Below are 13,353 nucleotides of genomic sequence, written 5' to 3'. Positions count from 1 at the left end.
CACAGGTTCCCTACCCCTGCTCTAGAACTTCATATGGACCCTGCCAATGGGCGAAAAGTTTGCTTTCCTGGGTAGGAACCAGGACTAGGACCTTGTCCCCAGGCTTGAAAGATCGAACCACAGCACTTTTGTCATAACTTTTCTTCTGTCGTTCCTGAGCCTCTTTTACATGTTGCTGCACAATGGGCCCTATCTTTCCTAGCCTCTCATACATTTGGGACACAAATTGGACCAGATTTTGCTCCCTGGGACCTGTCTGCTCCCACCCTTCTTTTAACATATCCAAGATACCCCTGGGCTGTCTCCCAAACAATAACTCAAAGGGACTAAACCCTGTTGAAGCTTGAGGTACCTCACGGATGGCAAACATCAAATAGGGAATAAGAGTGTCCCAATCTTTTTTCTCTTAAACCACAGCTTTCCTGAGCATGTGCTTTAATGTGCGGTTAAAGCGTTCCACCAAGCCATCTGTTTGTGGATGGTATACAGAGGTGTGAAGCGCCATAACCCCTAGCAACTGGCACATGTCCTTCATCAGCTTAGACATGAATGGAGTACCCTGGTCTGTGAGAATTTCTTTGGGTATTCCCAAGCGTGTAAACATCAATACCAGTTCTTTAGCTATGGTGCTGGACTTTATGTTTCGTAGGGGAATTGCCTCTGGATACCTGGTTGCATAGTCAAGCACCACTAGTATATACTGGTGCCCACGTGCTGATTTTTCCAGAGGTCCCACAAGGTCCATAGCTATCTGGTCAAAGGGAACTTGTACTATTGGTATTGGAATGAGAGGTGCCCTGTACATGGGTTTGGGACAGGTTCTCTGACAAATGGGATAAGACCGGAAATACTTTTTCACTGCCATGTGTACACCGGGCCAGTAAAACCTAAGCAGAACTCGTTCCCGTGTTTTATCCTCCCCTAGGTGTCCCCCACCGACATGTGTATTTGCTGCTTTTAACACTAGGGGTACATGGACCTGAGGAACCATTAATTGTTCTACTTTTTCCCCCTCCACAGTAGCAACTCTATACAAGAAATTATTTTTAACAATAAAATATGGTATACCTTCTGCAGGCTGGGCGGCTTTCGCTACCCCATTTACTTTAGTCACACTTTTAAAGGCATGTTCCAAAGTGGCATCATTAAGTTGGTCTCGAGCAAAGTCCTGCAGAGGAAACAAAATTGGTATTGCGGACCAGTCCGTATCCTCACTGACAGGCGGGGTGGGCTCATCTGCGATATCACCGACCAATGCTAGTTTGGACTGTCCATGTTTCCCCACAGGTGGATACTTTTGTGGAACTCCTGCTTGACTCCCAGGATGGCATTCCGGTTTGGCGGTTCCCAAAGATCGATGTCCAGATGTTGTGGATTCTTAGGCGGTTCCTTTAAGTCCGGGCTTCCGACCGTTGCATCAGTTGCCGGCATGTCCGGCCGGATCCGCTCACCAAGGACATCATTAAACAGTGGGTAGTCTCGCCCCAAAATGAGTGGATATGGGAGTTTAGGTGCTATGGCAGCTACCACCATAACAGTTTTGTCTTTGAGTGTGACTGGTAGTATTGTTCTTTCATACTCCTCTGTCGTGCCATGTACGCAAAGAACCTTCACCTTGGGCAACTGAGAAGTTATGGTTTCGGGTAAGGCAGAGCTGGAAACCAATGAGAGTTCACTCCCCGAGTCAACCAAGGCCAGAACAAGGTTTTGGTTGATTAGCACAGTCACCCGGAACAAACAAGGACTTCCTGATGTGGGACTCATGGTAAAACAGCTTGGAAATGCAGGCCCAATATGTGCCACGGAACAGTCCATGGGTTCCGGTAGTTTAGGACACTCTGCCTTAAAGTGGCCTGGCTCACCACATTCAAAACACTTCAGAGTAGACCGCTTTGCACCTGGCCCTCTGTCCGTAGCAGTTTTGCCATTGGGCGCTGTAGCAAGGATTGTCAAACCTGGCTTTTGGCGCGGCAGCGGCTTTGGCACAAATGCAGGTTCTTTAGTCATTTGCTGTAGCGCACAAAACCTTTCTACCATGGTGGCAAGCTCTTCGTAAGTTTGTAGGTCTCATTGCAGCACCCACCTTTGCAAATCGCTGTTCAGCCCCCGGATGCAGTGATCTATCGCCAGAACTTCAATAATCCGAGAAGGCGAATTCTCCTCAGGCTGCAGCCATTTCTTTAAAATTTTAGAAAGCTCAGCAACTTGCGCTCTGACCGGTTTTTCTTCATCATAGCGCCATTTGTGATAGCGCTGGGCTCGGCCTGGCCCGGAAACTCCAATACGAGCCAATATCTCAGACTTTAGGCACGAGTAATCGGAGGCCCGTTCCTCATCTAGATTCATATAAGCTCGCTGAGCTTCACCAGTCAGGTATGGCGCCAGTCTCTCAGCCCAATCTTTAGGAGGCCATTTTGCCCTTTTTGCAAGTCTCTCAAAAGACACCAGATACGCTTCTATGTCATCACCTGGTGACATTTTCAGGAGTACAGGACCAGGTGGTTCATTTCTGTCATGCCTCACCTGGCTTAACTCTTCTCTTAAGAGCCTTGTGTTTTCCACCTGTACCTTGGCGACTTGTAGCATCTGAGCTTACTGCTGTTGCTGCGCAGGGGCCACATTCACGAGGGTTCTCAGTACTTCCTCCATGTTGAAGTCTGCGCGGGTTAGGTAGCGTAAACTTGCTTCCCGGAGTATCCCACTCTTGACACCACTTGTGGCAGGAGCCCGCTACTGCAGAAGCACACGCGTACAACTTCTTCCTTTTTATGGTTCTTTATTGTCAGGATGGTAATAAATGTTTTGACACTGCATACTTTCACAGCAATTATGGAAACCCTAAACGCTTGCTATACATAGACCAGCTCTCTCTCAAGACTAGCCAGCTACCCCAGCGTTAGTCTCTCTGAACAATGAAACAAGCAGGGTTTTATACCTGACACTCCTCCAACAGGCCTAGCTTGATGGACAGGTGACACACCCACCTTCTCTTTAAAAGGAAACGCCCATCCCTGGTTCTGTTTAGACTATCAGACCCACCCTGTCTGTTTGCTGAGAGGAAGCAGCTTTTAAATCATGTAAGTAAATCAATTTTAAACTACACATATGTTTTTACCTGGTTTAATCTCCACCTAGGTACATAACTGTACCAATGTTTTACTCTACTTCCCTGCTTTATCTGCATATTGCCAGCTAAATGCCTCCTTTTGTTACAATATATATATATATATATATATATATATATATATATATATATATTCCATAGACAAAAAACCTTAGTTTAACATGTCCGATATTACGGTTTCTTACACTTACACACCATCTAAAATGTAAGAAAACTATTGAAACTCTTTGCGTTAAACTCCAAAAAGCAATGAAGTTACGACTATTAAGGCAGAATCTCAGGCGCCGTCGCCTGCGTCTCTGCCCAGCGCGTCTGGTTGCCAGGAAGTTTCGGCTGCCCGGCGCGGCCTTCTGCGCATGCGCGTCCCGTTGCTAGGCAACGGGACGCTACTCAATAGTCTCGGCGGCAGCTGAGAACAGCGCTGCCGCCCACTACCCTCCTATTGGCTCCCCAAACTTTAAAAGGCACTTCCTGTGCACACACCTCATCAGGTCTAACCTGCCTCCAGCGATTTCCTGTGTTCCAGTTTCTAAGCCTTGTTCCTGACCTCTCTTGTTTGCCTGTGACCCTTCTGACCCGGACCGTTTGACCACCCCTCTTGGATTTCCCTGTTGTACCTCGCCTCCAGAACGTTACCGACCCGGCCTTTCTCACCATCCTTCCGGATACTTCTTGTGTACCTTAATCTACCTGAATGTTACCGACCCGGCTTGTCTACTATTCTTCTCCTGTATCTCGCTATTAGACTCGTGGAAGGACAGCAACCTGCGTGCCTCTGCAGCGGAGTCCATACCTCCTTGAGGGGGTCCCTGGTGAATACCAGGGCACGTTAGATTCCGCACCTTCCGCTGAGTAGTGCCAACAATAGCAGGTACGTTTGTATTTGTCCTGACAGTATACTCTGGCAATGACTACAGAGGGGTCTGGTGAACCGTCAGCCCGGGAGTTACTTCTGCACCTAGCCCAGCGGGTTGAACAACAGGAAGCAGCCCAGGCACATCTCCTACAATGTGTTCAAGGTATTGCTACCCGCTTTGATGCTCTCCAGGGTTCCTTACCCACTACTCCAGCTATAACCTCCTCTGCTGCTGCATCTTCCAGTGTGGTTACGGTCTCTACACCTGCCTCCAGTCTGCGCATTCCGGCACCTGAAAAATTTCATTGGGATCCCAAAATATGCCATGGTTTTTTGAACCAATGTGCTATCCAATTTGAGTGCAACCCTGGGGCCTTTCCGTCAGAACGCACCAAAGTGGTGTTTATTATCTCCCTTCTCAGCAGTCAAGCACATGGGAACGAGGACATCCCCTCCTCAGCAACACCACCTCCTTCATCAAGACCTTTAGAAGAGTCGCTTCTGCTGCCACAAGTTTGTTGAGCCTCCGTCAAGGTGACCTGTCCGTGGGTCAATATGCGGTTCAGTTCCGGACATTGGCTTCCGAGTTGAAATGGAACAATGGAGCACTAGTGGCAACCTTCTGGCAAGGTTTGTTGGATCGTATTAAAGACAAGCTAATTTCTAGAGACCTTCCTGCGGATCTCGATTCCCTCATCTCGATGTGTATAAAGGTGGATTTGCGCTATCTAGAGCGCACGCAGGAAATCTCCGCTAACAAACTGTTCCCGCCGCGGCTGGCTCCTCAGTTCCAGAACCCTATCCTTCCTGTGGACGAACCTATGCAAGTAGGACGTTGTAGACTATACCCAGAAGAGAGGGAGAGACATTTCAAACAACGCCTGTGTCTATACTGTGGAGATCCAGGACACCTTCTGAGAGTTTGCCCAAAGAGACTGGGAAACTCCTCCTCCTGAACGGTGGCAGGGAGGCCACTTTAGGAGATTCCACTGTTGCTCCCTACTACAAATATACTCCATAATTCCTTATGGATGTCATCTTGAGCACCTCTAAAGGTCCTTTCTCCACCACAGTCTTTGTGGACTCCGGCTCCTCCGGGAACTTCATTTCTGCAGATCTCGCAGCTCCAAGTCCCGTTAGAATCCTTGCCTCAACCTCTATCTTTAACGGCAGTCGACGGTAGTCGTGTCACCAACGGCTCCATCTCCTCCGTTACCTCTCCAGTCCGGTTGATGGTAGGAGCTCTTCATTGCAAGATGATTCTATTTCTGGTTTTGCCTAAGTCCATTAACCCCCTCATCTTGGGGCTCCCGTGGTTAAGAATGCATTCACCTCAAATGGATTGGGGCCGCGCTCAAGTTACAGATTGGGGATCTAGATGCCTGTCCAAGGTTCTGCCTTCCAAGTCTCAGATCATAGCTCACTCTAAGCTAACTAATCTTCCTGCTGCATACATGGAGTTTCAGGATGTATTTAGCAAGATTGAAGCAGAGACTTTGCCTCCTCATCGTCCCTGGGATTGCGCTATTGTTCTAACTTCGGATCAGCCTATTCCTGAGGGACGGACCTATCAGTTGTCTCGTCCTGAGACATTGGCAATGTCCCAATACATCACGGAAAATTTGAAACAGGGATTCATCCGTAAGTCTACATCCCCGGCCGGGGCAGGCTTCTTCTTTCTCAAAAAGATGGGTCTCTTCGTCCATGTATCGACTACCGCCCTCTTAACCGCATCAACATCAAAAATCGATACCCATAACCCCTCATATCTGATCTCTTAGATAGAATTAGTGGATCATAAATTTTTTCCAAATTAGACCTGCGTGGGGCCTACAATCTGATTTGTATCAAGAAGGGGGACGAGTGGAAGACGGCTTTTAACACCAGGGATGGGCACTTCGAGTATCTGGTGATGCCCTTCGGCCTTTGTAATGCCCCGGCTATCTTCCAAACATTTGTCAACATCTTTCAGGATTTGTTATATACCTCTGTGGTGGTCTACTTAGATGATATATTGATATTTTCTAAAGATTTGGAATCTGATCAGAAACAGGTCAGAGAGGTCTTACGCAGACTCCGAAAATATCATCTCTATTGTGAATTGGAAAAATATATTTTCGAGGTAACCCAGGTACCTTTTCTGGGTTTCATTGTGTCAGGCCAGGGACTGCGCATGGATCCCACCAAGGTGACCGCCATCCTGGATTGGCCGCAGCCACAAGGTCTTAAAGCTATTCAAAGTTTCATTGGCTTTGCAAACTATTATCGCCAATTTATTCAGGGCTTCTCCTCCATCATTGCTCCGATCACAGCCATAACCAGGAAAACTGCCAATCCTAGGGTCTGGTCCCCGGAGGCCACTTCTGCCTTAACGATGTTAAAAAAGACATTCTCTTCGGCTCTAGTCCTTTACCAGCCAGACCATGTAACGCTTCAGTAACGCAAGTAGTACCTGTCCCGTTACTCGCATTTCATTTATCTGGAAACTGCCATGTTCCAGCATCAGACTAACTTCATTCATTCATTTAGCTATATTCAGATCTGTGCAGGTGCAAGCCTATTGCACTTCAGGACCTCCTCCCTCTTTTTCATTGGCTAAGCACTTCTGGAGCACTATTTAAACCTCCTGGATTCAACTGTATGATGCCTGTTCTTAAAGCTCACTTCCTGCCGCCTGTGGTTCTGGTTCCTGTTCTCCTTGTGGTTTGTCTATGTTCCAGTCTGCTCTCAGTTCGTGGTCTGTGCTAAACCATCGCTGTTCCAGTACCTCTCTTACCATCTTCAGTGTACTTTATTGTGACAGCTCCAGTTCTCTCATCGCTACCACTCAGAGCCGCTACTACATCTGTGACTCATCAGCTGTTACTACGGGTTACCTCCGCTACTCCAGCCTGCTCTCAGTCTCTGGCCGTGTTGAACTATCGCTGCTCCAGTACCTCTATTACCATCTCCAGTGTACATCATCGTGACAGCTTCAGTTCTCTCATCGCTACCGCTCAGAGCCGCTACTCTCACTGTGACTCATCAGATGTTACTACAAGTTACCTCCATAACTTCAGTTTGCTCTCAGCCTGCAGCCGTGTTGAACTATCGCTGTTCCAGTACCTCTATTACCATCTCCAGTGTACCCTATTGTGACAGCTCCAGTTCTCTCATCACTACCGTTCAGAGCTGCTATTGCATCTGGGAGTCATCAGCTGTTACTACGAGTTACCTCCACAACTCCAATCAGCCTTCAGCCTCTGGCTGTATTGAACTATTGCTGCTACAGTAGTTCCATTACCATCTCCAGAGTACTTCATAGTGACAGCCTCTGTCCTCTCGTTGTATACCACAGAGCACCTATTCTCCTAGTGACTCATTGGCTGCTGACCATCAGCCTATATTATTGTTGTGTCTGTATTTATGCCACTCATCTGTGGACTCCATCGTCTCCATCCACTTCACCTGGCTCCCCCACATCGTTCTGCTGTACACTCACTCACGGGACCGCGACCTGCAGACTTGGTGCAACTAAGACCATACCTCCTTGCGGGGGTTCCTGGTGAAAACCACCTGACTGTTAGACTCCGCGCCCGTGGGTCGGCTTAGCCATGTTCAGCAGAGCCTAGGGATCAATTTCCTGTAAGCCAACCATAACAGTCTATTTGCATTATACAGTCAGTATCACTTTAAACATTTATTTCCTAACATCGCTAACTAGAGTATGCAATGTGCGATCTCTTCGGCGAATGAACCGAAGTATGTATGTATGTTCTGGCAGGCAGTGGTGGTGTAGAGCATGTATGTATGTATGTATGTATGTATGTATGCTCTGGCAGGCAGTGGTGGTGTACAACATGTATGTATGTTTTGGCAGGAAGTAGTGGGGTGCAGTATGTATGTTCTGGCAGGCAGTGGTGGGGTGCAGCATGTATGTATGTATGTTCTGGCATGCAGTGGTGGTATAGTATTGTACAATTAGTAAAGGGGCAATATAGTAATTGTACGAGACAAGCAGAAGTAGACCTGTGGCCAGTTATCAGCGAATGGTTGGGGGGGAATGACATAAGAAATTGTGGAAAGACAATGGTGTATGTGCAGTGACAAATTTATAAGATTCTGTAGCAAGATATGGCTGAAGAGTAATGGGTTGGAAACACTGGCACCTGTGGTTAATAGATGGGTCTCAGAGACACAATGTCAGTGTAAGTGAATTTGGCAGAGTGGCACTCTGCTACTATAAGAGAACTGGGCATGATGGCACATCGCTAATAAAACTAAATTGATTGTAGTGTCACACTGCTAGTGTATGTGATGAATTGTACACCATGCTTGTGTCAGTGAACTGATACCCTGGCATATTGCGAATGTAAATGAATGGCACACCGCATTTCACTAACATAGATGAACAGTGTGCAGTGACAATTTGTATGGTAAAGAAGTGAACTACATTGGCGCAATGCTAAAATAAATACATTGCAGTGACATGCTTTGTAAGTGAATTGGACATAGCAGTGTATTTTGTTTCTTGTGTAAACCACTGGCAGCAATGGCATGGAGCTCACTGTGTGCATAAACCAGAGTGCAGTAGAATGTTGGTACTCTGGCATGTTGCTCATAGTATAAATAAACTGCTGGCAATGGCAAGAAATTGATGCATTTGAAAGCTGTTTATAGTGTAAATTATTGGTGAGCCCTGGCAAGTTGCTTGTACTGTAAAAGAAATGGGTGCAGTGGTATGTTTTCCCTAGTAGGGAACTGGGTTCACTGGGATGCTGCCCCTAGCGTAAACTAACCGGGTGCACTGAGATGTTGCCCTTCATGTAAACAAACCGGGTGCACTGAGATGTTGCCCTTCGTGTAAACAAACCAGGTGCACTGAGATGTTGCCCCTCATGTCAACAAACCAGGTGCACTGAGAAGTTGCCCCTCGTGTCAACAAACCAGGTGCACTTAGATGTTGACCCTCGTGTAAACAAACCAGATGCACTGAGATGTTGCCCCTCGTGTAAACAAACCAGGTGCACCGAAATGTTGCCCCTCATGTAAACAAACCAGGTGCACTGAGATGTTGCCCCTAGTGTACATGAGCTGAGTGCACAAGCATGTTGCCCCTAGTGTACATGAGCTGAGTGCACTGGCATGTTGCCCCTAGTGTACATGAGCCGAGTGCACTGGCATGTTGCCCCTAGTGTACATGAGCCGAGTGCACTGGCATGTTGCCCCTAGTGTACATGAGCTGAGTGCACTGACATGTTGCCCCTAGTGTACATGAGCTGAGTGCACTGGCATGTTGCCCCTAGTGTACATAAACCAGGTACAGTCAGAATGCAGTTTTCAGGCGTTTGGAGAGCGCACCCATGTGACTGTTGATGCGAATAGGTGTCACTCACCGGGCACTTGTTGGCCGTTGCAGTCGCCGTCTCCTCAGTCTCTGATAGCGAGGGTCCATAGACAGATCTCCTTCTCCACAGAGTCAGGCCACACCTCAGAAGGAAAGGCAGCTCCCTTAGCTTTTGCTTCAGCTGCTCACGGACACTGCGGCACCGGCTAAGAGAGGGAACTGCCAGTCCTGTAGGGGACACACCGGTACTACTCTGAGGTGGGCTCCATCTTCCTCCTTCTTCCCTGCTCTACAGTCATACTGCTGCCGTGCGGAGCAGGGAAATGTTCCAGCAGCACCAGGGGCACAGGCTGCAGCGCTGTGTGCACAATGTATCTGCAGGCTGGAGCCTCACCTCTGATTGTGAGAAGCATATACACAAACCCACACCCCTACCTCAGTGCAAGCTTCACAGCTTGGTTTCTGCTGATTGCTTAGGGAAATCATTCCAAAATAGCCCAGAGCTCATTTACCTACAGAAGAGTAAATATCCCTTTCATTAATGGTGCACAAACTGCATTAATCTCTTCCACATTTGCCTGGTTCGTATTACCAGTAGACAAGGAACACAGATACTCCCAATGCAGTACAAGACAGGTTTTCAGTTTCACATTGGAAAAATTAAAGCGAGGATTGCTGCTGAAAAAGCAGTGTTTAAATCATTATAGCAATGACAAGCTAAAGCAAGGTGAATCGACCTTGTATGTGCTAAGGTTAGTAATGTATTCAGTAAGAGGTGCTGAATAGTAAGTCTTTTTATATGTAAAATTAGGTGTTGCCATTATCAGAAGCAGCAGCACCTCCATCTGTTCCCTGTCCACATCGCTCTTATCCAGGATTTCCTGCAGGACAGCAGCCTCTAAATCTGGTTTCTCCACCTTTGTGATTGACATGGCAGCAGGCAATCTTTCTTTAGGAAGATCTGGGATACCTTAAAACCCGCTCCTCTCACAAAGCACTTTTAAATCTCCCGCCCCCAGCTCAGTGCAGTGAATAAATTAACTGAGGTCACTGAGGGGCGGGAGGTTTAAAGAGCTCTGCTACACACCTAAGGGACCATTAAAATGAGTGTGGTGCCAGGGCTGAAAATGCTAGTGTGTATCCCCCACAGCCCCAAAACCCCAACCATTTCCCCTGCAGCCGGCAAATATGGCTAATTTCTCCTGCTGAGAGAAGGAAATTTCTTAGCGAGAGAGGTCACCCATATTTGTAATTGCAAGTGAAGCCATTCTGAGTACACCCAGCACACACATCTATGCCGTTTATTAGATGCACCCTTAATATAAGGGCACGACTGTAATATATATTTGGTTGGACTACTTTAGGACCTGGAATGTTCTTTTTTTGGACAGCAAAAGGACCTTTGAAATATTATGGTTTTTGGTCTCTTTTTTCCCCAAGCCTAAGGAAGTAAAAGCTTACTACAAGATTGGATCCCTTACAGATGAACAGGGGCGGGCTTAGCCGGGGGGCAGGGGGGCATCGGCCGCCACCAGGCCGCTCTGAATCACGGCTGTTAGGGCCGCCCGCCCCCCGGAAGTAATATCAATGCGATGCGGCCGCATCATTAAAGACGCAGCCGCATCTTTAATGTGTCATAACGTGTCATGTGATGCGGCCGCCTGTGCAGCGTGTGCCCCCTCCGTCAGCCCGCGCCTGCAGATGAAAGCATCAGATGGTAAGTATATGGAGTATTATTATTTTTAATCAATATATGTGGTTATAAGGAGGGTGGTGTGATTTTATTTTTGGGGTTGTATTATTTTTATTAAAGTAATGTGGTTGTGTTTTACTTAATTATTTTTGTAGCACCACATGGCTCAGCGAGCCCTGAGTGTCAAGGCATGGCGGCACTTGTGGTCCTCCAAGTGCCAGCATGCCCTGACTGCCATAGGTATGCTGGTGCTTGTAGATCTCAAAGCACCAGCATGCCCAATCTGTTAATGGCAGCTCTGGCTGGCTAGGACTTGCCATCTGATTCCCTGGCTCAGCAGGCGCTGACAGGTATATATGTACCTGCAGTGCCTGTGTACTACAGCAGACCTGCTACATTTCAGCAGTCCACGGATCTTGAAACCTGTGGCTTGATGAATTCGGGCGCACGCAAAGCCTAAATACACAGTGTACATATCTATGCTAAAAACGTGATCATCCCACATAATTAAAAAAATATATAGCCATCTTCCCACTGGAAACACATGGAATACAGTCTCGGGTGTCCATATCTATGCTTAAAACGTGATCTACCTATGTAAATGGATAAGCTTATTTTTTATACAATTTACAAATAATATATCACTACAGTATAATATTACACACTAAGGATTGTCATAAGTACAGAACACAACAGACTCCCCACACACTAATATATATATATATATATATATATATATATATATATATATATATATATATATATATATATAATTATTATTATTATAATAGTATGTCAGGTAATTATCCTGATCATCCCATTCTGTAACCATCCTTTTAGTACATCCCGACCAAACCGCTTGCGCGAGTCCGATGTTTATCAAATGCCAGATGACTCAACCGCCCGGTAACTCACATCATACACCTATCTTCTCTCCCCGCCAAGTACGATCTACTTGCTGATCTGTCACCTAGTTCTTAGTATAAAAAAATAAAATCCATCTCTTGTCTGCTCGGATCAAATCCTGCAAACTCCACCCTTTGTAACTTAGTTTGATCACGTGACTGTGACATCACACCTCCTCCACGTATTCCATAGCATATACCGAAAATCTATGCTAGTAGATTGTGCTGGTGTTTCCTCGTGGGCCCGGTGGTGTATATGGACACGAAACGAGGTAATTAAATTGTATTACCTTTAAATTTCTCTATACTTGTACAATTAGATCAGCTAGTGCAATAGCACCACTGTGTACTGGTCTTTAAATGGATAACTGATGGTATGTTTTGCAGAATGCACATAGACGTTAATCTGAGCCATTGTTTCCTGAGAAAATGTTTTTACTGCTCAACCTGACCCTGACTTTTTGACAATTCAATTGTAGTGGTTTATATGACCAGTGGTAAAGACATTTTACTTTTAATGACAAATTGACACAGTTTTATAAAGGACATGTTAGATTTGTTTGGTATATACTAACCTGTAGCTTGGAGGGACAGTTTTTCTTTAATGAGAATATCACAATATATAAAACGTCTTACTATCTTCTTTGACATTTGTAATGCTCCTCTTCAGTGCCCAGAAAATTACAACAACAAAAAAAAAAAAACACATTTCCAGCAGTATAATTTTTAAACTCCCACTTTCTTTTTGTGATTATATGAGCAAAATAGGACAAAACTTTTTTGGGGCAGTTATCTCCTAACCTAATTCTGACTGCTGCATATGCTCTTTTGCTGAATTTATCTAGTATTTGGCTTTTCTGCTGCAGTGCTACCTATGGTTGTCTAGGTGTATGCAGTCCTCTATCTACATCTACGCCACCAACACCATGTTATCAGTTTTGGACGTGATTCGCTTTCTGCATTAATCCAAACATCTAACGTCAGGCATACACCAGGCCTAAAGTTGATTTTAAAAAATAAAACCTGGGACTGTTTCTGGAAATTATTTAAGTTTTTTTGTTTGTGAAAAAGCAACAACTTTACGAAGAGCATACATATAAGTGAGATTTTCAACAAAAGATTTTATTTATTTTTTCAAAATTGGAAAATGTAGTAGTCTGCAGCCTGAGTAGTTTAATTGTGTAAGAAATCATAGCTACCTTGCCACTCATTATTATGGAATGTAGAAAAATCTTGGCATTCAATATCACTTATCTATTTCTGAACACTCGTGCTTTTCTTTTTCCTTTCATGTGTTTTGTGGTTGGTGTGGATTTTTTCTTTGCAGTTCATCTTATATTCAAATGAAAAAGGAATTGCAAAGAAAATGTGAAAATGCAAGCTAATAGTGAGGTAGTTTAGGAAAAGCATTGATTTTTGCCTTTCCTAAACTACCTATTAGCCCTACCC

At 45.7% G+C, this 13,353-nt stretch overlaps 1 protein-coding gene across 3 annotated transcripts in view; it reads left to right on the top strand.

Annotated features, from left to right (window-relative positions):
• The first annotated feature begins 12,087 nt into the window (after window positions 1–12,087).
• The window catches only part of LOC142097834 (uncharacterized), a 96,166-nt gene continuing 94,900 nt past the window's right edge, over window positions 12,088–13,353 (top strand). For all 3 annotated transcript variants that reach the window (XM_075180028.1, XM_075180027.1, XM_075180029.1), the window contains exon 1: window positions 12,088–12,176. The gene's annotated coding sequence lies outside the window, so the exon portion shown is untranslated. The remainder of the gene's footprint in view (window positions 12,177–13,353) is intronic.

Source organism: Mixophyes fleayi, chromosome 7, assembly GCF_038048845.1.
Source record: "Mixophyes fleayi isolate aMixFle1 chromosome 7, aMixFle1.hap1, whole genome shotgun sequence".
NCBI lineage: Eukaryota > Metazoa > Chordata > Amphibia > Anura > Limnodynastidae > Mixophyes > Mixophyes fleayi.
The sequence above is the reverse complement of the archived record's forward strand: the minus strand, read 5'-3'. Positions and strand labels throughout refer to the sequence as shown.